Source organism: Aedes aegypti, chromosome 3 (assembly GCF_002204515.2).
Source record: "Aedes aegypti strain LVP_AGWG chromosome 3, AaegL5.0 Primary Assembly, whole genome shotgun sequence".
Classification (NCBI taxonomy): domain Eukaryota; kingdom Metazoa; phylum Arthropoda; class Insecta; order Diptera; family Culicidae; genus Aedes; species Aedes aegypti.
The window spans coordinates 52,378,095-52,405,649 of record NC_035109.1 but is presented as its reverse complement, the minus strand read 5'-3'; the positions used below and the strand labels follow the sequence as shown (position 1 = coordinate 52,405,649).

The 27,555-nt window shown below is 38.5% G+C and overlaps 1 protein-coding gene across 15 annotated transcripts in view; it reads right to left on the bottom strand.

The window, feature by feature from the left end:
* LOC5576021 (very low-density lipoprotein receptor) overlaps positions 1-27,555 on the bottom strand; it is a 1,100,036-nt gene that overhangs the window by 958,314 nt on the left and 114,167 nt on the right. The gene's annotated exons all lie outside the window — the stretch shown is intronic.

The window sequence follows — 27,555 nt, the reverse complement described above, 5'->3', positions numbered from 1 at the left end:
TTTTTAGGTTTCCCCGGCGCTATTGTGTAATTTGTATATAAATTATATTGAAATTTTAAGTCAAAAACTTCAAATCAGGATTTCTTGAGATTCCGCCTAGGGATTTTTTTAAAAATTTGCCCAGAGGCACAGAATGACCTCAGGAATCAAACCCTGTACTCAGATTTGATGGACAATTTTTTTACATAATAACGGTCTGTCGGGGCACCGTGACTCTGTTTTTCCCCCATGTCCTTGCTATAAAGCCTAGGCTAAGGCGCCATTACTCGCTCTCTGAAACGAGAAATACCTCTTTCCCGCGGTAATCAGAGATAGTAAAAAAGGCATTATTTGTGTTAATATTTCATGACTTGAAACAATGTGATTAAATGTAGTGGAACTGTTTATATGATTCAACTGCACTTAATTGTGTTTAATATAAAAAAAATATTGAACTAACAGTAGTTTGTGAAACTATTTTATATGTTATCACTGACCAAATGACGAAAATCAATTTTCTTACAACGTTTTAGTACTAGTTAACTTTTTATTCCTATCACTTAAAATTCTATAAGCATTTTCTCTAAAGGCATAATTTTGTGTAACACAAAATATTCAATGCACTACACGGCATCACCAGACAAACTTTCCATTTTCTTTAAAACACTTCCCAGGAGTCACAGCACTATCTTCCATTTCGACATTCCATCGGCCGAATCCAAAATATCACGGAACCGAGAATAATCGTGACAGAAAAATCCTAAACGCATCCACCCGCGCGCACAGCTTGCTGCGATCTCCTACTTACTTAACTATCTTCTTTATCGCCTAATTGCATTGTTCTTGAGCTTCTTAGACTATGGTACAGCATCGCACAGTACGTAGTCTGATCGAGTATGGGAATCATGAACATATTTTGAATAATAAATAAAAGTTGAATGCAACCATTGCCGGCCATTTCAGATTTTCAGATATTCGTAAGTAATGAAAGCTGTCTAGGCTCTGGAGAGGAACTGTCCAGCTCCTGGAAAGAAAGCTTTCCAGCTCCTGGAAAAAAAAATTTTCAATTATCTGGATCCACATAGCTGAAACATCTAATACTTCTTTCCAAATTTCTGAGAAGAGTTGTTCCAGCCTACTTTCAAGAGCATTTCCAATCATATAGGGAAAGGCTTTCCAACTATCTTTAGAATGGGTTTTCAGATGTTTGGAGAGCATTTTCCAGCTTTATGTAAAGCTTCTTGCAGTTTCTGGGAATATTAGGCTCTCCAGCTTTCTGTAACGAAGCTTTCCAACCACTTGGAAAGAGGTACCGTTTGGATTCATATTACGGACACTTAAGGCCTCAGTGAAGTACAAACCAGCATAGAGCATACAAAATAAATCATTCTGTATGATTCCTTAGCGTTATCGAGCGTTGGAAGCCCTTAGCTTTCGGATGGTGGGTAAAGAATACGCTTTCGCAACTTAAAAAAATTTAAATAAATCAAAATGTGTGCCCTTCTCATGATTCTTATTCCGGACGCTTACTCACTTTTGCCTCATATTCCGGACACTTTGATTCGAATTCCGGACAGCTCATGATAATCATTAATGGAACAGTCAAATCATTAATTGAAATCGTCAAACCACTAAAGAAACGTCTAAGGTAGTTGGGTATTATAAATTTGCAAAGATATTTATGGAAAAAGCTTAATAAAACAAGCCTCGAAGGTAAGCACTTTTTAACCGGCGAAAATTGTAACATTTCGTGTGAAATGTTTCCCATACAAAGGAGAGTGTCCGGAATTTGAAGCTGTCCGTAATATGAATCAAAATGGTATTTGGTTATCTTTTAGTCTAGTCTTTTCAGCCATCCAAAAAGAGGCTTTTCAGACATCTGGAAAGAGGCTCTCCAGCCATCTGGAAAGAGTCTTTCTATGAATCTGGAAAAAGGCTTTCTAGGAATCTAGAAAGAGGCTTTCCAGCCATCTGAATATCTTATCTATTTGGCTTATCTATTGTTGGCTTGTCTTGTATATGTACAGTTGTGTTCAGAATAATAGTAGTGAAAGCCGATTTTCATACAAAATGCTCAACTTTGGCATGCTGTAACTTTGTTTCCATATGAGCAATCGGCATGAAATTTTGGTAGTGAACTACAAATATGCTCAATTTCATTATCACAAAATTTGAAAATTTTAACACTACCGGCTAAAAAGTTAAGCACCAGGTGAAATCGCTCAAATCATAGTCAGTGTATACACTGATAAAAATCTACACGCTCGATCTGTGTGTTTAAAATTATGGATCGATTCATGAGCGTCCATATCGATTTGCTATGATTTTCTTGCAAACTTCGTGTGTGTTACACATTAAATTCCTGTGTTTTGCTTCATGGATTGATTCATCAACCGAAAACAGGGATTCCATATTTTTTCCACATAAGTTCCCGAAGCTTTCTCTTCAGATTCGTATGTGTCAACCTATGGACGCATAGATCATCACTCCAACACGGATTCAGTGTGTTTTGCTTATGGTTATCTTGTGTCATAATCATCATGTTCAAGTTGGTCGATTCATTGATTTACGCAATGAGATTGTTATGATGAAATCCATGAGCTATGCTATCGATTTCCATGTTCAAAGCTTCTAAATTGTTTGTGATCAACCCATGGGATGCATAGTGAACTGAATTGCGGTTGGAACTCGTGTCGAACGACAGTCATCATCATGCTTCCAAAGAGAAGAAGCAAATTTTGAAGCTGAAAGTGTTAGATGAAAATTTGTGAATTCGATTTTTCTTTTATTAGTGAAGTTGACCGATATACGAGAGTTCTCACGGTGTGTTTCGTAGAACAAGTTTATTACAAAAAAATAGGTAAGTCTGAAACTTCTCCACAATAAAGTCTAGGTTTCTCGCGTTCATTTGCTGCTTAAACCAAAATAATCGGTCGGGGGGTCCAGAGTAATTTTTTTTTTGTTTGATTTCGAGAGACTTGCACATATGTTTGAATTTGCCTATCTGTGTGTTTATGTACATTAGGGCCGTTCAAAATTAAAAAATGTTTGAGAATTCAAACTCACATATGTTCCTTACTATCCTTACTATAAAAATAGTGTTCTGTAAAATTTGCAGCTTTCTAGGTGGTGATTTAAGATGGCCCAAAGACAATGTAGGTTTATATGGAAATTACTATGAAGAAATTTTGAGGTATGTTCCAAACACGCTTGTACTGTAATGTAAGTACAAACTTATTATACCATTGTAAAATCTCATTCTTCAAACCATAATAAAGAAATTTGCTGAAGAGAGAAATTCAATTCGACAGATAGCAGAAGAGATATTCATGAGTTTGTTTGCTATTATTTAGCTTAACTCCTCTATCGGCAGCTTCATTTTTTCATTACAAAAATATATTTGAATCGCGATAACTTTTTTGTGTCTTTATATTTTTCCACCATTTTTTCACAACTTCTCAAAAAACTCTTCTACTTTTGGAATCTATGTCGGTATTGACCATTGGTCAACTGGTTTTAAAAATATTTCGGTGTTCCTTGGGGGACCGACACTTCCCATATAAAATTTCAATATGATGTTTTAAGAAGTTTTCAAGATCTCGTTACGGCTAGAATGGTATCAAAAACATAAAAGCTCATTGCTCAAAAACAGTTACACTGATTTGTTTGATTTCTTCACAATAGACTTTCATCAAAGTTTAGGTTTGAAAAGCGAAGAACCGAATATGAGAAATAATCTGTAGCCAGAGATAATTACGAGAGTTATGGCTATGCGTCGGTGCTCCAAAGAATTTTGAAATATCTCCGAATATAGATGACCAATGCTCAAAACCGATACAGAATCTGAAAAAAAGAGAGTTTTTTGAGAAGTTGTGGAAATTTTTTTCAAAAATATTGAGAAAGGAAAAAGTTATCGCAATTTGAATATTTTGAAAAAATGAAGCTGCCGGTAGAGGAGTTAATATGGGGTTATAGTACTGCAAACAAGTACAAAAATCCCAAACCCATTTTAGCCTCATGATGTTAGTTTCTGATCTTTTCATAAGCACTATGTCATCAAGGAAATAACATAAAAAATATAAGATTTGAAACTTCTCAAATACCATCCAAATTAGCGTATTTCTCAGCACCATGGGGCAAGTATATTACATGCCTTATAACAAGGTTTATCACATGCGAAGCCCTCTACTAGTTAATTCGAATAACTGAAATTGTGTTGTTTGAAAGGCGGATAACTCACTTTTGTATCTAGGGGTCATGCACAAATTACGTCACGCTCCAAGGGGGGGAGGGGGTTAAGCCATGCGTGACAAGCCTTACAAAATTATTGGAGGACTCATACAGAAAGTGTGACAAAAGGGGGGGGGGTCGAAAAAATTGAAATTTAGCGTGACATAATTTGTGTACCATCCCCTACGAGTAAAAAGAGAAATCTCGCATAATTTATGATCTCGTCTTAAAAGCCATAGCTTGTTATTACTGAGCACCAGGGCCGTACATTTTCATTTCATTGAAAACATTTTCAGTCCCCAACTGACTGACTCAAGCTTGCCTTTCAGTTGAAACTCTACTGTTTCGTTTCAATCCGACGAACCTTTCCTTTCATCGCAGCAAGTGTAGTCTCTCATCTCTTTCGTGCTGCTTGTGCGTCGCGCGTCGTAAATCGGAGCCTCACCACAGCGAGCCGGTCTTTCAATCGGTAGTCTCTAACTGTAGGAGCTGTTTAATTCAAATGAACGACGTGGTGGCCCGCATAGTTTCTCTATCTTAATTAATTACTCAATAAGTTACATAATTACATTGCAAAAATAGGTAAAATGCAATTTGAAACATTATGATAAATTTCAACGAAATTAAATGAAACGAAATTCTTACTCTTTCATTTCACCTTTCTTGTTCGTTGCTTTCAATTCGGATAACGAAACGAATGAGTGTGGAACGAAGAACGAAGCGGCGCAGTTGTTCGTCACCATCGAGCCGACACAACCAAGCCTTCGTGTTTCACAAAATGCTTTCGAAAATGCACAGCCCTGCTGAGCACACGAATGGATTTACACTTTATTTCACAATGCTACGACGAAGAGAAGATCCTCCTCTGTCTCCTAGCGGTGACAGTTTTTATTTTGGCCCGTTTGTCTGCTTAATAACAACGAGCTACACACTCGGTTATCAAAAGGGTGAATATACATAGAAGCCAAACCTCGAATTTTCAAAAGCACAAGTCTAGAGAAGCAGATAACCGGTAACTCACTGGTCACTCGCTGGTGGCGACTAATCAATAAAATGTTCAACGCAAAAGGTTGTCAGGTTCTCAAGATACAAATCTACAAACAAGCTCTTGAAAATTCGAGGTTTGATATCGATGCATCTTCACCTATTAAAAATATTTCCTAATAACTTCTTACATCATTATGACCAATTTAAGTACGATTTTTAAGGTTTTTCGTGGACAATAACTAAAATGACGTTTGAGACAGTTTTGCAATTATGCGTATATCATATGTCATATATGCTTATTACATCTCTTTTGGGCAAGAACAACTTTACCTTCCAAGCCAAGGTGTTCAAATGGTTTGATCTTGCAGTTTGTCCCGTATCTATGTTCAACGCAATGTGTGTCGGTACAAAAACACATATCCATGAATACTTCACACAAAATAAAAAAAAATGTTCTGGACCCCCCGACCGATTTTTTTGATTTTAGTCGCAAATGAAAGAGCAAAGTCTAATTATTTTTAGTTAGAAATTTCAGACTTACCTATTTTTTTGTAATAAAGTTACTCCACAAAGACACCGTGTTCTACCTTTCTATAAGAAAACATTGATTATGTATAGTTTAGTAGAAAAATCGGATTCCACTAACAGATTTTCCTGGCTTTCAGTTTCGAAAAAAAAATGGAATATGCTTATCCATGGCTTCCCAAATTATGGATTTGCGGCGCCCCGCTTGTTGCTGGCTCACGGGTTTGGAAAAAAAATCAAGAGAGCTTGCGACAAGCAGAGGAGCCTCGGATCCATATTTTGGGGAGCAAAAGTTCTTCTACCAAATGTCTTCTTTCAGTCCCTTGACATTTATGTTCTATCACACATGACTATCTAAAGCTACTACATTTCGAATTCAATAAGCAAATCAGTTGGTTTTCATGATTTAATATTTGGAAATTCATGTTTTTTTCACATGACAACCTAATGTTGATACACATGTTATTATACCGTGAAATCAATGATGAAATCCATATGGCTACCACACTCAAATCATGTGGTTTTCCTCATTGCGCAAATCTATAAGTAAAACACACGACCTTGACGTGTAGATTTTTCTCAGTGTATAGCAAAACACGGGACAACTCCGCTGCCGCCTTTAAAGTCAAAATGTGTAGAGTCCAAATGTTTATACTGCCACTGCTGCGCGCAGTTTTCAAAAACACAAATCGTCACAAAAATAGCTATATGAAGAGTTCATTCGTTTTCTTTCTATAAGAATATTGTTTATCAAGTAAATAAAACTAATATTAAATGCATGTTTTCAATAACGATTGAAATTTGTGTCTTGTACAGGAGCGTCAGCGGAGTTTCATAGTAATTGCTGTCGAGTAACAAAATATTTGGCCTTAATACATTCACTTTTGAACTTGACAGTTATGTACCCACCAGATGCAAGGATGGTTCGGCAAGGCAAACAATGGGAACACTAGCGACAATCTCTATCTTGTACTATAATATATTTTAGTAATCACCAAAAAAATCAACAATATCCAAATACATGAGAGCTTTTTTGCCAAAGTTGCGCATTCGTATATCGTTTTGCAAGTACGATGATACTCTATGCCCAGGGAAGTCAAGGAAATTTTCATTACGAAAAGATCCTAGACCGACCAGGAATCGAACCCAGCATGGCTTCACTTTGTAGCCGCAGACTCTAATCACTCGGATAAGGAAGGCCCCAGACCATTTCTAGTATCTTATTAGTAATTGAAATGGTTTCGCGCATGGTCTTGCTAAACTTCAGCACCTTTACCGCTTCAGCTATTCTGGCCCACCCAGAAAAATTGGTAACTTTAATACCCGACATGCGCTGCAAACCGACACCGGAAGTTTAAGCTAGCAACAAAACAGAACAACAATAGGGATATCTACGGTAACATGAACCATCGGGGCAAGAGGATTTTTTACGGTTTCTATGATCAGTTGAATAAAATAGAATTTTTTTTTCAAAATCGCTTGCAGAAATACTCGAAAATGACACCATGGATTATTTTACCTCAAAGGTGCATATTACCCCAAATTCCCCAAATTGATGCATCTCGTTTAATCAGCTCAGTCAGATATTGTGGAGCCAGACTAGAGTCATCATCAAACTTAAACATCTACATACCTAAGCAAAAGTTTCTTGTTTTGCTTTTGGACGTACAGTCAAATGAAACCATCGTTAGCTAATTCATCAAGTATGAGCCTTCATCTAAAAATACCACATTCCTTATGGTTGGAGTAAACGAGTTACGTTACTATATCATATCATGTTTCAAATTTTAGAAGTGGCAAATTTCTATGTTGTGTTCATCGAACAAGTGAAGCTGGCAAACCTTCAGTGGACGGAATCTTGCAATAAGAAATCTTGATTAAAATGTGTGGTTCTCATTTTAGCTAGCTTTTTATGAACCTTATGAATTTCAGGTTTCATCTCATAGAAATGGAAATTTGATCGCTGCAAAGCATGTCGAAGGCGATTCGCATGAGAACTCGCGGTTTCATGGCCAACTCAGCAGCACCGACTTATGTATCGTTTTCCCACAAATCCTACTCGAATATTTATAACGCGTGCAATGGAATCCAACCGGATCGGATTTCGACGTAATGATTAGCTACGATTACTGCATGCTTCCAGTCATTCCCGGAACGTCTCGTTAGCTATCTGACGCATGCTTTGTGTATACTTCGGCTCCGTATTGTTATGACGGCAAACACCGCATCGTTTGCTGGGAATGTCACCGTGCATGGTTTATTTAATTCTTCGAAGCTAAAAAATAAGCTTTCGACGAATCGAGCTATCGTGAAATGCTGAAACGTTAAGCGGATACCTAAAGGAGAGAGGGGAGCTTCTTACGTTTGAACCGTGTTGGTTACTGAAGTTAAACTTTCAATTTAATCATGAAATCGGAAAGCTGTGGAACATCATTACCGCCAAATCTACTCAAATCTTCTGCAAGGTTCAGCAAATCCCACACAATACTCTTTAGAGTGACCCATCATTGGGTCCAGTCAACCATAAATAATCCATCGAAATCACTTTACCCATCGTTTCGAGAATCCACTTTGTCCAATGCGCTCCACTACTAATCCAATTATGGTCCGACTCCGGAGACATTTGACGCAACATATAACGGACCCCTTGTTCTCCTCCATGGAAGCTTCCATGCCAAATCAAATTACAGCGATACCATCTGCCAAAAGCTATCAACCTGTTCTCGTTTCCCCGGCAGTTCCATCGAACACAGCTTCCGAACGGGGGAAGACAATCGAAAAGCGAAGTTTCACAGTCTAATTTCCGGATCCTCTTAAAGGACTATGACCACTCGGCCGAAACACGATACAATAGAATCCGAGGCTCAGAGCTATCGTTGGAAGGGAGGGAAAAAAAACGGCAGCAGCAGCAGCAACGGCCAAATCCATAAACTCCCCGAAATTATCCGCTTCGGCGCCATCCGGGGACACAATCGGGGAATATAAAATGCCGCAAAATAAAGGTGCAGGATCCGATTGTGGAACGGAACGAACCGAGACGACGGCGAAGGAAATTGTAAACGAACCGAAACATACGATAAGTTCCAATTTTAGTTTCAATAAAGCCATTGTTTTTATTTGGAAGCTGGAAAGTCCTTTCCATTCGATTCGCTCGTCCCGCCGGCAGCCGCAGTGGGATAGTTATTGGGTGATTTTTATTTCGAAAAAACGGGGAGAGAATCGAAAACTGTTGGGTCGATTCACCTTTGATGCGATTGGAACTGTCTCTGGTGACAAACTTAGCAGTGATCTAGTCGAATTGTTTAATTTTAAATGGAATTGGTGAGCTCGTTTTATACTGTTATTTCAAGTCAAAATCGAAAATGACAATTGTGAGTGATGTATTCAATCGCAAGTCAAGTACAGGATTCATCTTTCTTCTCCTTATTTTTTTTCATCTTATTCTTATTCTTGCCATTACGTCCTCACTGGGACCGAGCCTGCTTCTCAGCTTAGTATTCAATGAGCACTTTCACAGTTATTAGGATTCATCTTCCTAAAATGAAAATTGAAAAGTTGAACTCAGGAGAGCATTGGTTATAAATTGGTGAGCTCGTTTTATCATTATTCATTGAAAATAAAAATAAGATTGGGAGCGAGTTAACTCTTTCAGGGCGGATGAGACATAATAACCCAGCTTATTTTTGGACAGTGCATATCCAACCATGTTCTGTGAGCCTATGTGCAGTACAGCCAATTCATAATCCTTCATACTTGATATTCTAGAGTCTCCATATCAACATGAAGTTCTTAAAAATTGATCCACTAGATCAACTACGACGTTGACGATGTCCTCGACAACAGTTATTACTGAACCAGATTCTATAAGTCTGTTAATAACTCCCTTGATTAATTTTTATGCACTCAAAATATCTGAATCAGTGATGCCATCAAAGGATTCATAACAAACAATGTATTAGAACAATAAGGGCTGTCAAGGTTATCTCTTAAACGAGCTATACATAGCCATGTTCTATGAGTCTTTGTGATCCTTGAAAATCGGAACTTTAGAGACCTCTTGTGTGCTAAAACCAATTTTAGTGGGATACCATTTGATTCCAATAGAGTTTGTATGCCTCAAAAGACACGACCTCAACTGTAAGGCTGACTTCAGTGTCGTGTCCTAGACTCGACTCGAGTCGGAGCGAGAGAAGTTTCCACCTTCTGGATGAAAACCTTTATAGCTTCTGGAAGAGAAGATTTCCAGCTTCTGCAAAAGAAGCATTTCAGTTTCTGAATAAAAAGCTTTCATGCTTCTGATTGGAAAACAAGTTTTACTGCTTCAAAGTGAGAAGCTTTTGTTGCCTCTGATCTCTTGTTTACAAACTTTCAAGCTTCTGGAAGAGAAGCTTTCTAACTTCTAGGGAGAAGCGTTCCATCTTCTAAAGAGAAGCTATCGGGTTTCTGGCTGAGAAGCGCTCCAGCTTCAGGAGCAGAAGCATTCCAGCCTTTTGATAAAAAGCTTTCCAGCTTCTGGTTGAAAAACTTTCCTGCTTCTGAAAGGGAGCCGTACAGCTTCTAAGAAAAAGTTTTACAGCTTCAGAGTGGAAGCTTTCCTGCTACTGGACTCTTGTTTAGAAGCTTTCGAGCTTCTGTAAGAGAAGCTTTCTAATTTCTGGGCAGAACCTTTCCATCTTCTAGATCTAGAGAACCTTTCAGCCTCTAGGAAGAAGCTTTCCAGTCTCTAGGAAGAAGCTTTCCTGCTTCTAGGGAGAAGCTTTCCAGCTTTTAGGGAAAAGCTTTCCAGCTTCTAGGGAGAAGCTTTCTATCTTCTAGAGAGAAGCTTTCCATCTTCTAGAGAGAAGCTTTCCAGCTTCTAAGGAGAAGCTTTCCACCTTCTAGGGAGAAGCATTTCAGTTTCCAGGGAAAAGCTTTCCAGCTTCTAGGGAGAAGCTTTCCAGCTTCTAGGGAGAAGCTTTCCAGCTTCTAGGGAGAAGCTTTCCAGCTTCTAGGGAGAAGCTTTCCAGCTTCTAGGGAGAAGCTTTCTATCTTCTAGAGAGAAGCTTTCCAGCTTCTAAGGAGAAGCTTTCCAGCTTCTAGGGAGAAGCTCTCCAGCTTCTGGAGAGAAACTTTCCAGCTTCAAGGGAGAAGCTATCCGACTTATATGGAGAAGCATTCCAGCTTCTAGGGAGAAGCTTTCCATCTTCTAGGGAGAAGCTTTCCAGCTTCTGGAGAGAAGTTTTCCAGCAGCTGGGGAGAAGCTTTCCAGCTTCTGGGGAAAACCTTTCCAGCTTCTAGGGAGAAGCTTTCCAGCTTCTGGAGAGAAGTTTTCCAGCAGCTGGGGAGAAGCTTTCCAGCTTCTGGGGAAAACCTTTCCAGCTTCTAGGGAGAAGCTTTCTATCTTCTGGGAGAAGCTTTCCATCTCCTAGAGAGAAGCTTTCCAGCTTCTAAGGAGAAGCTTTCCAGCTTCTAGGGAGAAGCTTTCCAGCTTCTGGAGAGAAACTTTCCAGCTTCAAGGGAGAAGCTTTCCGACTTATATGGAGAAGCTTTCCAGCTTCTATGGAGAAGCTTTCCAGCTTCTAGGGAGAAACTTTCCAGTTTCTACGGAGAAGCTTTCCAGCTTCTAGAGAGAAGCTTTCCAGCTTCTAGAGAGAAGCTTTCCAGCTTCTAGAGAGAAGCTTTCCAGCTTCTAGAGAGAAGCTTTCCAGCTTCTGGAGAGAAGTTTTCCAGCTTCTAGGGAGAAGCTTTCCAGCTTCTAGGGAGAAGCTTTCCATCTTCTAGGGAGAAGCTTTCCAGCTTCTAGGGAGAAGCTTTCCAGCTTCTAGGGAGAAGCTTTCCAGCTTCTAGGGAGAAGCTTTCCAGCTTCTAGGGAGAAGCTTTCCAGCTTCTAGAGAGAAGCTTTCCAGCTTCTAAGGAGAAGCTTTCCAGCTTCTAGGGAGAAGCTTTCTAGCTTCTGGAGAGAAACTTTCCAGCTTCAAGGGAGAAGCTTTCCGACTTATATGGAGAAGCTTTCCAGCTTCTATGGAGAAGCTTTCCAGCTTCTATGGAGAAGCTTTCCAGCTTCTAGGGAGAAACTTTCCAGTTTCTACGGAGCAGCTTTCCAGCTTCTAGAGAGAAGCTTTCCAGCTTCTAGAGAGAAGCTTTCCAGCTTCTAGAGAGAAGCTTTCCAGCTTCTAGGGAGAAGCTTTCCATCTTCTAGGGAGAAGCTTTCCAGCTTCTAGGGAGAAACTTTCCAGCTTCTGGAGAGAAGCTTTCCAGCTTCTAGGGAGAAGCTTTCCAGCTTCTAGAGAGAAGCTTTCCAGCTTCTAGGGAGAAGCTTTCCAGCTTCTAGAGAGAAGCTTTCCAGCTTCTGGAGAGAAGTTTTCCAGCTTCTAGGGAGAAGCTTTCCAGCTTCTAGGGAGAAGCTTTCCATCTTCTAGGGAGAAGCTTTCCAGCTTCTAGGGAGAAGCTTTCCAGCTTCTAGGGAGAAGCTTTCCAACTTCTAGGGAGAAACTTTCCAGCTTCTAGGGAGAAGCTTTCCAGCTTCTAGGGAGAAGCTTTCCAGCTTCTAGGGAGAAACTTTCCAGCTTCTAGTGAGAAGCTTTCCAGCTTCTGGAGAGAAGTTTTCCAGCAGCTGGGGAGAAGCTTTCCAGCTTCTGGGGAAAAGCTTTCCAGCTTCTAGGGAGAAGCTTTCTATCTTCTGGAGAGAAGCTTTCCATCTTCTAGAGAGAAGCTTTCCAGCTTCTAAGGAGAAGCTTTCCAGCTTCTAGGGAGAAGCTTTCCAGCTTCTGGAGAGAAACTTTCCAGCTTCAAGGGAGAAGCTTTCCGACTTATATGGAGAAGCTTTCCAGCTTCTATGGAGAAGCTTTCCAGCTTCTATGGAGAAGCTTTCCAGCTTCTAGGGAGAAACTTTCTAGTTTCTACGGAGAAGCTTTCCAGCTTCTAGAGAGAAGCTTTCCAGCTTCTAGAGAGAAGCTTTCCAGCTTCTAGAGAGAAGCTTTCCAGCTTCTGGAGAGAAGTTTTCCAGCTTCTGGGGAAAAGCTTTCCAGCTTCTAAGAAGAAGCTTTCCAGCAGCTAAGGAGAAGCTTCCCAGCTTCTAAGAAGAAGCTTTCCAGCTTCTATGGAGAAGCTTTCCAGCTTCTAGAGAGAAGCTTTCCAGCTTCTAGGGAGAACCTTTCCAGCTTCTAAGAAGAAGCTTTCCAGCTTCCAGGGAGAAGCTCTTCAACTTCTAGAGAGAAGCTTTCCAGCTTCAGAAGAGAAGTTTTCCAGCAGCTGGGGAGAAGCTTTCCAGCTTCTGGGGAAAAGCTTTCCAGCTTCTAAGAAGAAGCTTTCCAACAGCTAAGGAGAATCTTTCCAGCTTCTAGGGACAAGCTTTCCAGCTTCCATGGAGAAGCTTTCCAGCTTCTAGGGAGAGCCTTTCCAGCTTCTAGGAAGAAGCTTTCCAGCTTCCAAGGAGAAGCTCTTCAACTTCTGGAGAGAAACTTTCCTGCTTCCACGGAGAAGCTTTCCTGCTTCCACGGAGAAGCTTTCCAGCTTCTAGAGAGAAGCTTTCCAGCTTCTGGGGAAAAGCTTTCCAGCTTCTAAGAAGAAGCTTTCCAGCAGCTAAGGAGAAGCTTTCCAGCTTCAAGGGAGAAACTTTCTAGCTTATAGGGAGAAGCTTTCCAGCTTTTAGGGTGAAGCTTTTCAGCTTCTAGGGAGAAGCTTTTCAGCTTCTAGGGAGAAGCTTTTCAGCTTCTAGGGAGAAGCTTTCCAGCTTCTAGGGAGAAGCTTTTCAGCTTCTAGGGAGAAGCTTTTCAGCTTCTAGGGAGAAGCTTTTCAGCTTCTTGGGAGAAGCTTTTCAGCTTCTAGGGAGAAGCTTTTTAGCTTCTAGGGAGAAGCTTTTCAGCTTCTTGGGAGAAGCTTTTCAGCTTCTAGGGAGAAGCTTTTCAGCTTCTAGGGAGAAGCTTTTCAGCTTCTAGGGAGAAGCTTTTCAGCTTCTAGGGAGAAGCTTTTCAGCTTCTAGGGAGAAGCTTTTCAGCTTCTTGGGAGAAGCTTTTCAGCTTCTAGGGAGAAGCTTTTCAGCTTCTAGGGAGAAGCTTTTCAGCTTCTAGGGAGAAGCTTTTCAGCTTCTAGGGAGAAGCTTTTCAGCTTCTAGGGAGAAGCTTTCCAGCTTCTAGGGTGAAGCTTTTCAGCTTCAAGGGAGAAGCTTTTCAGCTTCTAGGGTGAAGCTTTTCAGCTTCTAGGGAGAAGCTTTTCAGCTTCTAGGGAGAAGCTTTTCAGCTTCTAAGGAGAAGCTTTTCAGCTTCTAGGGAGAAGCTTTTCAGCTTCTAGGGAGAAGCTTTTCAGCTTCTAGGGAGAAGCTTTTCAGCTTCTTGGGAGAAGCTTTTCAGCTTCTTGGGAGAAGCTTTTCAGCCTCTAGGGAGAAGCTTTTCAGCTTCTAGGGAGAAGCTTTTCAGCTTCTTGGGAGAAGCTTTTCAGCTTCTAGGGAGAAGATTTTCAGCTTCTAGAGAGAAGCTTTTCAGCAGCCAAGGAGAAGCTTTCCAGCTTCAAGGGAGAAACTTTCTAGCTTATAGTGAGAAGCTTTCCAGCTATTAGGGTGAAGCTTTCCAGCTTCTAGGGAAAAGCTTTTCAGCTTCTAGGGAGAAGCTTTTCAGCTTCTAGGGAGAAGCTTTTCAGCTTCTAGGGAGAAGCTTTTCAGCTTCTAGGGTGAAGCTTTTCAGCTTCTAGGGAGAAGCTTTTCAGCTTCTAGGGAGAAGCTTTTCAGCTTCTAGGGAGAAGCTTTTCAGCTTCTAGGGAGAAGCTTTTCAGCTTCTAGGGAGAAGCTTTTCAGCTTCTAGGGAGAAGCTTTCCAGCTTCTAGAGAGAAGCTTTTCAGCTTCTAGGGAGAAGCTTTTCAGCTTCTTGGGAGAAGCTTTTCAGCTTCTTGGGAGAAGCTTTTCAGCTTCTTGGGAGAAGCTTTTCAGCTTCTTGGGAGAAGCTTTTCAGCCTCTAGGGAGAAGCTTTTCAGCTTCTAGGGAGAAGCTTTTCAGCTTCTAGGGAGAAGCTTTTCAGCTTCTAGGGAGAAGCTTTTCAGCTTCTAGGGAGAAGCTTTTCAGCTTCTAGGGAGAAGCTTTTCAGCTTCTAGGGAGAAGCTTTTCAGCTTCTAGGGAGAAGCTTTTCAGCATCTAGGTAGAAGCTTTCCAGCTTCGAGGAAGAAGCTTTCCAGCTTCGAGGAAGAAGCATACCAGCTTCGAGGGAGAACCTTTGCAGCTTCCAGGGAGAAGCTTTCCAGCATCTAGGAAGAAGTTTTTGAGCTTCTAGGTAGAAGTTTTCCAGTTTCTGGAGAGAGGCTTTCCAGTTTTGAGGGAGGAACTTTCCATTTTCTAGGGAGAAGCTTTTCATTTTCTAGGGAGAAGCTCTCCGGTTTCTGGTTGAGAGGCGCTCAGGAAGAGAAGATGTTCAGCTTCTGGGTGTGAAGCTAGCCAGCTTCTGGATGAGATGTGTGTTTTAAGTGAGAAGTTTTGAGTTTCTTTGTGAGAAGCTTTCCGGCTTCTAGAGTGAAGCTGTCCAGTAAGGTGCGGCTTATTTTTCAAAATGTCTCAAACCAAAAATTTGTGTGCCCTTCTGAATTTAAATCACATAAAAATGGAAAGCTCAAATTTTGAGCCAAAATATTAAGATTTAAAGGTGGCGCAAGCGACTTGAAGGTGAATTTTCAAGTAATGCCATATAACCTTCAGTAAAGTGTCCATAACTTTCTTATTTTCCAACCAATTTTGAAGCTCATAGCATCATTCTTTTCAAAATATTTTTTTTTTAAGTTAACCAAACATCAAATTTGTCTTAAGTAAAAGCTAGTCTTAGTTAAAAGTAGTTTTCTTCAATTTTTTCGTCTTTTTACTAAAAAAAACAGTTTTGTTTGACCATAACTTCATGAATAGTACTCATTTAGCTGTTTTCATATTGTGTATTCAACGGAACTAATTCTTGGAGCACATGAATTTTCGGTTTTGAGACATTTCAAAAAATAAGCCGCACCTACTGCTTCTGGTAAAAAAAACTTTCCAGCTTTTGGCTGAAAAGCTCTCCAGATATCTGTCAAAGGATAAAAACTCCATTGGAATCAAATGGTATAAAACAAAATTCGGTTTTGAATTAAACGTTATAAGATTTCATAGAAAAAATGCAAAGAAAATTGATAAACTCAATCATTGAATCGCTGAGTAATATTCGTCAAGATGTTCTGAAGGAATTCCTTAAAAAATATCGGACGGAAGCTTGTGGAGGAATGATCGGAGGATTTCCTTGACAAATTTCTGTAGCATCAACTGGTGTGAAGTCTTAATTAAACTTCTGAAGATTCCATCGGAATTTCTTCGAGAAATTTATTAGTAAATGTTTGGAAGTATCAAATCCTCAGATGATATGCTGGAAAAGTTCCTACGAAAAAAAAACAAGAGGAAATTATCCATGAATCACAGGTCGAATGTATTGTAGAATTCTTGGAAAAAATCCTAATAGAATTTTTTGGGATTTTTCGGAGAAATTTTTGGCACAGATTCTAGGAGTAATCGTAAATTAAACCCTGAACGAATATTGCCCAAATCTCAGGAATAATCGTTTGTGAATTTTCTTGGAAGAATTTATGTAGAAGTCTTTGGAAGATCTCCTAGAGTAACAACTGTAGTATTCGGTTGAAAGATAAGTAAAACGTATCTAAAGGTGACCCTAGGCTAGCCTTTAGAAAAAATCTAAATAATCCCTTAGTAAATAACTGAAGGTAGTAGCGTTGGAGAACTCAACAATATCCTGCAGCAAATTCTGGAGAAATACCTCTAAACATCTAGATAAAATCACAAAAGAGTTTTTGGGAGAATTAGTAGAGGAATCGCTAGTAGATTTTTTAGAGATCCCTGTAGGAGCTCCTAAAAGTTTTCCATATGAAATTTCTGAAAAAACTCACCAAAATAATTCCTGAAGGAACCCAAGAAGATTTTTTTGGAGAATCAATTGAATAGTTGTGTTATTGTTTCTCAAGTTTTCTCTGTAAACTGCAGAATTCTGCATCAGTATTCATAGCAAGCAGAATAAGGAAAAATCTCTTTTTCAGAGACCATTTTGGTTAAAAATGAGGCTGCAGAGACCTTTAGTTAAAAAGACCAAGTCCTGAAAAACAGAGACCAGCTACCAGTTCTTAAAGTATGTTTTGTGAGAGTCAATAGAATAGATTCCAGTAATGTACCTTTGAATTCCACCCTTATTGCTTATCTTTTTACAAATACGCGTATTCACCAGTTGCAATCTTTTTCAGTATCCAGAAGAGTTTTCCTTAAACCTAATGATTCTACTTGAACCCGATTTATTTGATGAAATATATTACAAATCATGGTTGCGCTGAGTTGCACTCAAGGATAGTTTGGATATCCTTGAATACCTATTTCTTCCTCATAAAGTCATACCGCTACTTTACACTACACTACACTACGTTACGATGTTACAATAAGGAATTATTTTTGAACAAGAAGCAAACCTCAAGAGTTTTGGATGTACTGATAGGTTGAAGCATCAGAACTCAGAATCAATTTGGAGAACGTTCAATACAGTGGGATTCCGTTTTTGGCATGCTCCGTTTTTGGCATGCTCCGATTTTGGCACCCCCCGATTTTGGCAACAAAATGGATCCGTTTTTGGCAACATTTTTCAATACCATTAAAATTTGTAAATTTTTGTAAGTATTATCGTGTCTGTTGCTTTAGTCACTTGAATAGCATGTCAACTCCACACCGATTACATTCCAGATCTCCATTTTCGTCGATGTTTCCCCATATCTCACCAACTACTAAGGACTCGCGTACGCGCTTATTTACTTCAGTCATACATAGGAAATGTGTCATGAGACCAATAATCTCCACCAGTATCTCAACTTAAGACCATTATTTTTTCATAGGCATTCATATTGAGTGACCAGCCCACTTGAGTCTGCCAGTAGGTGATACAATAAAAAAACACTGTTCTTCCACTTGTTCTTGTGGGACTTTTCAGAAATTTTAACGAATTCATGAGGATATCTGCAGATTCCAATTGGACACTGAGAGCTTCTTGAGGAGTCGTTAGAGTGTATAACTGGTTATGGAGGATTATGTCCAAAATCTGGTGATTCCTAATAAACTCTAGGGCGTCTTGTAAATTTTAAGCGGGATAATGTGAATTTCTAGTAGTATTTTTAATATTTTCGGCGAAAGCTTGAGGATTTTGAAAAGGTTCCCAGAGGAATTTGAGGTGTGCTAGTGGTAGCCTAATAAAAATAAACTTTTATTTTTTTTTCATCGGAGACTTGAGAATTTACGGCAACATCGCAGCGGAATTCCAAGATGTTAACTCATAGCAAAATCCTTAGCAAGATCCTGAGAACTCTATGCGAGATCCTATGGATGCTTGGCAAGATGCTTCAGAGCTCAAGCATTTTTTCTGTAGATTTCTTATGAGAACCTGAATATTCCTATAAGGTTCTTGAGGTTTCATAACAGGATCCTGTAAATTTCAGTTGATTTCATAAGGCAGTGCAAAAGATATATCAAGCTGAATTAAAAAATATTTCAAGTAAAAATTAAATTCTACACAATTACAAGACATTTATGCATCTTCTCATGTTTATGTTTGCCCTTTTGATACAGTAAACTATTCATTATAAAATGCTTTACTTCATCAGAAACATAAATTGAAGGAGCAATTCTAAACTTACCGAATTTTTCAGATTTTATGCTAAAGTCCAACAGTTAAACTGATTTTAAATGTTCATTTAATTAGAAAAAAGGTCATGCCGTTTTGCAATACCCAGCGCTTTTGATTTGCAAATACGTCTTTAAAAGAAAACATTTTTGTTTTCGTTTTCTCTCAAAGTTTTAAGAAAATGTCCAGTTCTTCAATAAAAGTCGCTTATGCGGTTACCCGAGATGAACTAGCTGAAATGAAATGAAATGAAATCTCGTTAATAAAGATAGAAAACAATAGACTTATGCGGTTATTGGTTTTACAAGGCCCTCTTATACAAAAAATATGCATAAAGCTTCTAAAAAATAATGGAAGACGTTGAGGCGTAAAAACGCGACTAGAAAATCGTTTGCCATATTTAATATTACGGAGCTATAGATTCATAGCATAGTATAACCCTTCGGGAAAATGCTTCGAAGTGAACCTTTTCGAGGTCTCAACGCCTTATGATTCCATAAAAATGATGTATTAACATTGTAATGATGCTTTCAAAACCAATAGTTGAAAAATAAAATTTGAAATATGGGTTCCGATTTTGGCACGGTTCCGTTTTTGGCAACTGAAAATTTCGACTTTGTTGCCAAAAACGGAATCCCACTGTATCTTGATTACTGTTTATATATGATGTTTTCGGTGAAGCCCATGTAGCCGTAGCGGTAATCTCGCAGCTATTCAGCAATTTAGTAAGACCAAGATGAGGGTTCTCATCGTGAAGGGAATCTTCTCGATTTCCCAGGGCATAGAGTATCTTCGTGCCTGCCAAACGATATGCACATGCAAAAATGATCAATTGGTAAACAAGGCTCTCACTTAATAAGTGCTCATAAAAAAAACAAGCTGAGAAGCAGCTTCTGTCCCAGTTGGCACGTAACGCTTGAAATAATAAGTAGTTATTGCAATCCTTCAGTTTGGTTTTGCGCAGTCATTTTTTTTCTGCTAAGGATTCAGGACCATAAAGGCGACCATGAGACGAATTGGGTATACATTGGTGAGCTCGTTTTATATTATTATTTTAAACCAAAAACCGAAAATGACATTCACAACGGTTCAAAAACTACATCTTGGTCGGTGAAACCAACAATTTCTCATCCCGAAAGAACAGTCAGCCACAAAACTTTCTATTGCAGGGGAAAGGGTTGAAGGACATGTGCTTCGCTGATGCTGCCCCGGCTCCAAGCAGTGGAATGAGATTTTTCTCTGTCTCATTGTACTTATCCGTCCATCGGATTTTTTTTTCTTCTGCTCCGTGCTTGGATCACTCTTTTGGAGTCAACTTAGTGCCCGTCCGCCTTATTCTGTTGGTTGGTTGATGCTCGACAACGAAAGAGCCCTTCGGGGATTGACGGCAATGACGATGTTGGTGATTGCACCGATGGCGTAAATGTGGTGATCTCATCCTCGGAATGGAAGAAGTACATACACAGTACACTTATACATTGGTTTGATAGGGCTTCGGGGCGATGTTTAGCTGCTGGACCTGGGAGCTCGAGTTTGAGGTTAGGAACGCGGCGCCATTTGTATGTAATCAGTGCAATGGGTCTGCAGTGAAGACTTTGATTGGTTAGTTGCAAGTAAAAAACGAACCGAGCAATTTGAAGCTTGTGGCAAATTGTTTCATAATGCAAACTTTGCACTTAAGTGAGTGAACGTAGAGTAGTAGATAATCGAGAATGATACTGTAGAAGTTCAAGAAAAGAGCTTGTAGTATTGCTCAAGTTTATGATACCAGCAAAAAAATATATATGCGACAGTCTGGAACAAATTGATCATAAATATCTTTTTATATCTAGATATGGGCTCAACACATTAAAAGTGAGAAGTCAATCAACACAGCAATAATATTCAGTTTATTATAAAAAAATGCACAAGAGCACACGTGCCACTATTTCTTCAATTGATTGAACATTTGTCCAGCCTCTCTCAATGGTTTGATGCAATCATACCGTCAACTCTGAAGAGGAAGGCAATTTACGTGAATAAACAACATCAGAAACCAAAGAAAGCCATTTGACACTTATGATGCGCTCTGATTGATCATTCAAGAATAACGATTTGTTAGAAAGCTTCTCACCCGAAGCTGGAGAGCTTTTCTACCAGAAGCTGGAAGGCTTCTCATTAGAAACCTTAAAGCTACTTACTAGAAACTGGAAAGCTTCTCTCGAGAAGCTGGAAAGCTTCTTTCCAAAAGCTGGAAAACTTCTCTCCAGAAGCTGGAAAGCTTCTCGTCCAGAAGCTGGATAGCTTCTCGTCCAGAAGCTGGAAAGCTTCACCCTAAAAAACTAGAAAGCTTCTTGCTTAGAAGGTTGAAGGTTCTCACCCAGAACTTCAAAGCTTCTCAACCAGCAAAACTAAAAAGCTTTTGAGTACAATCTTCAATTACAATATATGTTTTTGGTTAGAAACTACTTATGCTTCGCATCGTAAGTTTGGAAACTATTTATTTTCAGGAAAGCTTGTTCCTCCAACATACATCTATTCCGTCACGTCCTTCATGGCCCTCTTCTGCGAATCTTAGAACTGAGACGTGCAGTCGTAAAACAGAGGAACACGCACAAATTCCTGCCCAAGAGTTACAGTTCTTTCGAGCAATTTACGACTTGTTCCGAACGAAACATCCCCGCAATGTGGGTCGTTTGGGCTAAAACATCAAATGTCACTACAAAAAACCATGTCATCTAGCTACGACTCGGGGAACTGGTGCGTGTGTTTTAAAAGTGCGTATGTCTTGGGCTCCCCAGCGAATATAAATCCTTCTGCTCGTTATTTTTGTCCGCTGCTCGATATTGAAGGGGTGGGGTTTCAGGAAATGGGGTCGCGCTTCGCGTCCGTTGGCAACAACATCTCAATGTGATTCGCCTGCTGAGTGTTGCGAGCATCTACTGAGACTTTGCTCCACCAGAGCTTTACGGAGGCATAGTAGGCGACGATTTTTTGTCGTATCGCAAAGGCACCCAGACCTCGTCACAAGGAGATAGGCATTTGAGCTATTCCGAAACAAAAGAATGAGCCCAGGGGCGCCAAACAATGGTGGAAACAGTATTGGGCGGTTTTTCAAAGATTGTCAAACATTGAGAGATTTGGGTCTGAAATGATAAGTAGGTATTTGGAAAAAAAAGCTTGAGAAGAAATGAAAAAAAGTGGAATCGAACATTTTGTTCGATTTCTGAGATCAATCCTTTCATCCGCCCAATTTTAGAAGAACAGGTTATGAATGAGCAGTGTAATGGTAGTATGTGCGTACGCATGGGCGTAGCCAGGATTTTCGTCAGAAGGTTGGCTTTCCTTAGCCTAGTGGTGAAGTCTGCGGCTATAAAGCAAATCCATGTTTAACGTGCCTAGGTCCGATTCTCAGTCGTTCGGGGATCTTTTTGTAATGAAAGTTTGCAGAACTCTCCTGGGTATGAAGCCTCATCAAGCCTTCCACATGATGTTCTGGGAAAAAATAAATACTTTGTCAAAGAAAGGTTTCAGTTACTAGCTGTGGAAGTGCTTATTGAACACTAAGCTAAGAAATAGACTCTTTCCCAGTAATAATATGAATGGTATTTTTTGTTCATAAAAACGAAAATTTTAATATATTCAAAGCAATCTATTATTGTACAGTCTGCACACGCAGTATTAATGAATCTGTAAATTATTACAATCAACTCTCCATTGACATCGCAGAAACCATTAAGTTAAAGAGGTATCGAATACAGTTTAATAGCATTTGAGTAAGTAAAAACATGACAAATTTGCATAAAATCCATATATTTCCATATTTAATACATATTTAAACACAATCCCAATGTGCTAAATACACATTTCAGAAATCAATTTATCCAAACATGTTTTTCGACACGTTTCCTCACAATAATTAACAAAAATTCCGAAAATATTGGACTTAAGATTCGGCAACACTACTGCTTTGCTCCTGTTAAAGAGATAACATCTACCAAATTCAACAGGGAAATGTCAAGACTGTTTTTAGCTCTACAAGGTGTCTACTCGTTTAGAGAAATGAAAATCCCTGAGATATCCAGGTTTTTTTTTCAGGATTTAAAAAAAATCCAGGTTCAAGAAATACTCTAATTTCAGATTGGTAATAAAATGTTGACACATTTATTTTGATTTAATAATGTTTCAAGCCTACAGATTTTTTTCGTGCATGTTGAAACTATTTCAAGGTGGAACAATATCAAAGCTTAGGTTTTATTCAATTCAGTTATTCAGTTCAGTATGTGATAATGAGAATTCATCATTTTTATATCGTTTGTAAAAGCTCTGATCACTATTATGAACTGTACACAGCTTGCAAGTGCATCAGTATGCCTCATCCTTAAAATTTATTGATTACCACTAAGCAGGCATTGCAGAATTCGCTCTCATTTGAGTATGAAGCACGATCAAAGCAAGCAAAGAAAAACATCCCATCTGTTGCGGTCCACGATCGTCATTGTATCGCAAGGTGTAACAAGTCTGATAAATGGAAGCAGCGAGCGAGAGCCCCAAAGAGAGAGCGATGATAAAATTCATTTTTCTCGCTTGTTTACCGTTGGGGATAGGTGTTTTTCTTTACTGGCACGATAAACAATCCTCGAACTTCCAATAGCAATAGTGTCCCCCAGGCTTGGAGCATATTTAGAGGGATTTTATCATGCACTACTATCCCCCCAATCTGATCAAAGTTGTAGCAGTATACGATAAACAGTCTCTCATAATGTGCAGCATGTTATGATGGTTACAGAGAGCGATACATGAGAGTTTCTCTCAATTTTCTTAGGATCCAATCCCTGCCACTAAGTACTATTGTGAAAATAGATCATGCACTAATCATTCTTGGCCCGCGTTTAGTGAAGAAACCACAAATGGTATCCATGGACTGTTTGAATACTTAAGACAGCTTTATGGGCGAAAAAAAAAATACTTATGTTTGTGGCATATACAGTGAAACCTCCATGAGTCGATATTGAAGGGACCATCGACTCATGGAAATATCGAGTCATGGAACAGCAATCCTTTGGAAAGCTGCTTCTAGGGACCATCATAGTAACCATGAAATTTTGTTTTTAGTATGGTTCCATGAGTCGATATCGAGTCGTGGAACATCGACTCATGGAGGTATCGCTGTATAACAAAAAATACGTTTACCGTTGTTTTCAAAATTGTATTATTTAAATTGTAATCATATGACCTGCAGAAAAATCCAAAATATTTGAAAAGGTACATTATTTTCTTCGGATATTTTTCAAGAAAGCTTCCAGGATTTGATCTAACGATTTTTCAAGGCCACCATTCAAGACTCCCGTTTAGAACTTCTTTAAAAATTCAAACAGAAATTTCTCCAAAGATGCCTCTAGGGATTTTCTACAAAAACGTCCTTTAGAATTTTATCTAGAAATGTTTCTATAGATATCTCCAAGAATTACACAGATATTCCTATAAGAATTCTTACGGTAACTCTTTAAGATTCAAGATAGTCTTAGAAGATTTGTCCAAGTATTCTTCTAGGATTTTTTTTTCGGGAAATGTGAATTAAATTTTTAAGAAATTTGAGAAAATGTTTAAAAATATTTCGTGAGATATTTCTGATATACTAGTAAAAGTTCTTAAGTCACTATTGCGGCAGAGATTACGTTTTCAGATAGCATTCATTTTTTTTCTAGAAATAACCACAATCACAAATACCGCTTTTCACCACACTAAAATACCATTTACACTTTGTACCATCCAACACATATTGAATCCAATAAAGCAGTCGTATTTGAACTACCGTGCAGTGCAGAACATATTTCGTTTCCTGTCCGAAACCCGTTTCGTTGCTCGCGCCAGTCCGCATAATCGTACATCAGCCGTTTCTGTTCATTACCAGTTCGCCCTCGTCGTCGCAACGTTCAAATTACGGTGATTTATGGCAACAGTCACCCTTGATGAATATGGGTTACTAGAAGAGCTTACACACTTAAATTATTTTACGGATTCCTGTGAAATCTCAACAGCTGAACAGTTCGAAAATAGTAGTTTACGGAACAAGTTGTAGAATGATGATTTTTACAGTACGAGTCGTAAATTTAAACGACGAGTGCTGTAAAAATCGAGTTCTGCAACGAGTTTCGTACAACATTTTTTGCAATTTCGTAGAAGACCACTTGAAGGTATCAGAAATTATATCTGAATGCATTCACCATTATTTTACAATTTCTCAAAAATTGTTGTGTTATGATTCATTACGCAACTCAAAACAGTTGCGTAATGAGAAAGCGTTGCGTAATGAATCATTACAGCACTGATTTCAGTGGCGTAATGACTATTCCCGCACTGCATACTTCAGTGCAGGAAAGTAAGCCGTTTCATGATAGATTGGCGTCATGGAAAACAGCCTATTACGATGGGAAATTGCAACAAATAAATTGACGGAGTACGGTAAATTTTTACAGTATTCGGTAAAAAAATCACCGGAATCCGTAAAATTTAGACGAAATTACGGTTTTTTTTTTCACCGAACTGTTCAGCTTTTGAGATTACAGTGAAATTCACCGATTTCCGGTAAAATGAGCTTAGTGCGTATAGACCCCTGAGGAAATTGTTAAAGTTTCTAGTTAAATTGTTAGGATGATTGAAAAAGACTAATCAATCAAAACTTTCTGCAGAATGTACTGAAGGAACTCATTTAAAAACATCAGACTGAAACCCTTTACAAAATTATTAGGAATGATCGGAGGATTTTCTGGAAAAAAGATGCAGTGTCAACTAAAATAAAATCTTAAATAAACTTTTGTAGATATCATGGGATTTTTTGAGAAATTCATTGAAAAATGTATGGAAGAAATGCTAAATCTTCTAACACAGCGTCGAATTTGAGGAATTCTTTGAAAAGTTCTTAAAGACTTTCTCGAATAACCCCTCGAGGATTTTCTGGAGAAATTCTTTGGAATTATCGTGGATGAAATAACGCAGAAATACTTGTCGAGCTTCTTAAAAAAAAAATCTGTATTTTTTTCTCAAAAATTCTGGAATTAACCTTTGCAGGATTTCTTGAAAGAAGTTCTGTAAAAAAATCGGAAAATTTCATACAGTAACAACTGAAACATTCGGTTGAAGAATTAGTGGAAAAATATCTAAAAAAAAGTCCTAGGAAAGTGTTTGGAAAAAATTTCATAGTAATTCATGAGCAAATTACTGTAGATAGTAATGTTGGAGTGCTAGAAAATTTTCTGGAGCAAACTCTGTAGAAATTTTTGAAGATATCCTTTAAAAAATCATTGGACGAATATCTGGGCGAATTGGTAGAGAAATATTTGAATTAATTTCTAGAGAGATCTCTATAGTATTTCAGACGAAATTTCAGATGATTTTAAAAAGCGTCCATGAAGATATGTGAATCCATTACATATCAAATTTAGAGATATCCATAAAATTCAATTATGTATTGGAAAGTCGATAATATTTCATACCCGATAAGATCCTCTCTCACTGAACAGATTACGATGTGCTTGATAACGGCGCAGCTGAGATTTTGTGGGGGTTTGACGCGAAAAGCCTTTGTCATGAACATATTCTACCATGAATTACCGTCTCCAAAAATTTCCCTGATTGTTTGCGAAATTCCCTGAGAATTCCAGGTTTAACAGATTTTTTTCAGGTAGTAGACACCCTGCTCTATCCTGAGCATTGAAAGTAACGATAAGATTAGAGCTGTCTCATTTTCTATGTACCGTAATCCAAGGTAACGTTGATGAATTTCTTAGATAATAATTAATTTCAGACTTCGAAATTTCGGTCTTAGGATGATTGTATACACGTGGCCAAGGACATAATTGACTTTATGCACCCAATACTGCCAGTATAGACGTGTTTAGTCTAATTAAAATAAATATAAATTTTAGGCTGACACAATCGGGCAAAAAAGGATGCTAAAATCGGGGGTAGATAAAATCGGGGATAGACAAAATCGGGGGCTGACAAAATCGGGTCATTACTGTACCGCTTATAGCTTGTTCAGTAGGACTCAATACTCGACCAAAATTCATTCAAATACAGAAAAGGCAGCCCAAAATCGTTTCCAAATTTTTGGAAGAATTTAAACCACAATTATTACACTCCGGCAACAAATTTCAGATGTTTCCCAGAAATGTCTATTCTTAATTTTCACTTAAATTATTCAGTCTCTACAATAACGAAAATCTATGAAACATAACTATTTTGCTGTTTCAATTCGAGAAACTAATCAAAATTTTGTTTTTTTAGATAACGAAAGCAGTGATTTAAAAAAAAAAATCTTTATTTAAATAAGTGACTTTTTCTGGCAAAGAGTGGCTTTTTAGTGACCGGGTCGAAAATAGTGACTGTGTCACTGAAAAGTGATTCACTACCAGTTCTGAATTAAATCATAAATTCCTCCGCAGGTCTCTTCACTGAGAAATATTGCAGGACGTTTTTAATAGGGTCCTAAAGCTCTATCTCAATTTTAGTACCAAACGCTTAAGCTTAGGGCAGAAACACATGTTCACTCCATTTTTTAATGATTTTCATTGGTTTAAGTACAAAAAAACATTTTTTTTTTATGATTTTTGAGATTTTGTCACACCTTTTGGTTTAAACTCAAATGTTGGGTGTATTTTGTTTTCCGTGTCCCTTCCAAAATGTCAGATAAGGCTATCGCACTCTTCTCTTCACTCAACAAGATCAAATGGGTTTTTTTGTTTGTTGTTTTCATACGGAAACGGTTTCCGTATGAAAACAATCCATAAGCGTGCGTATGCTGGAAAGAGAAAGGCGATTAAACGTCAGATTGCCTTATAGGAGCAACCCCAGTGTTAAAACTATATGCCCTGTGGCATTTTTGTCGAAAAAGTGAATGTCAAACAAGATCACAAGTGTCAAGGTTCATATTTGGAATAATTTCTAAAATTGAAGTTTAAAAATGTTATAGCCGTTATTTGAGCTGGAAAACTTGCTAAAGTAGTTGCAATAACATGCTCTTTCGTATTATTAAATAAAAACAAGAATTCATTAAACATTTAGGACCCAATTGTCTACATTGAAGAATTTATCCAAAAGTTTGTCTAGAAGTTCCTCCGAGAACAGCTTAATGAATTCTTTTACAGTTTTTTCTTGGATTCTAAACGAATTTACACCATCAAAACCTTTAGGAATTAAGTTATCTCTT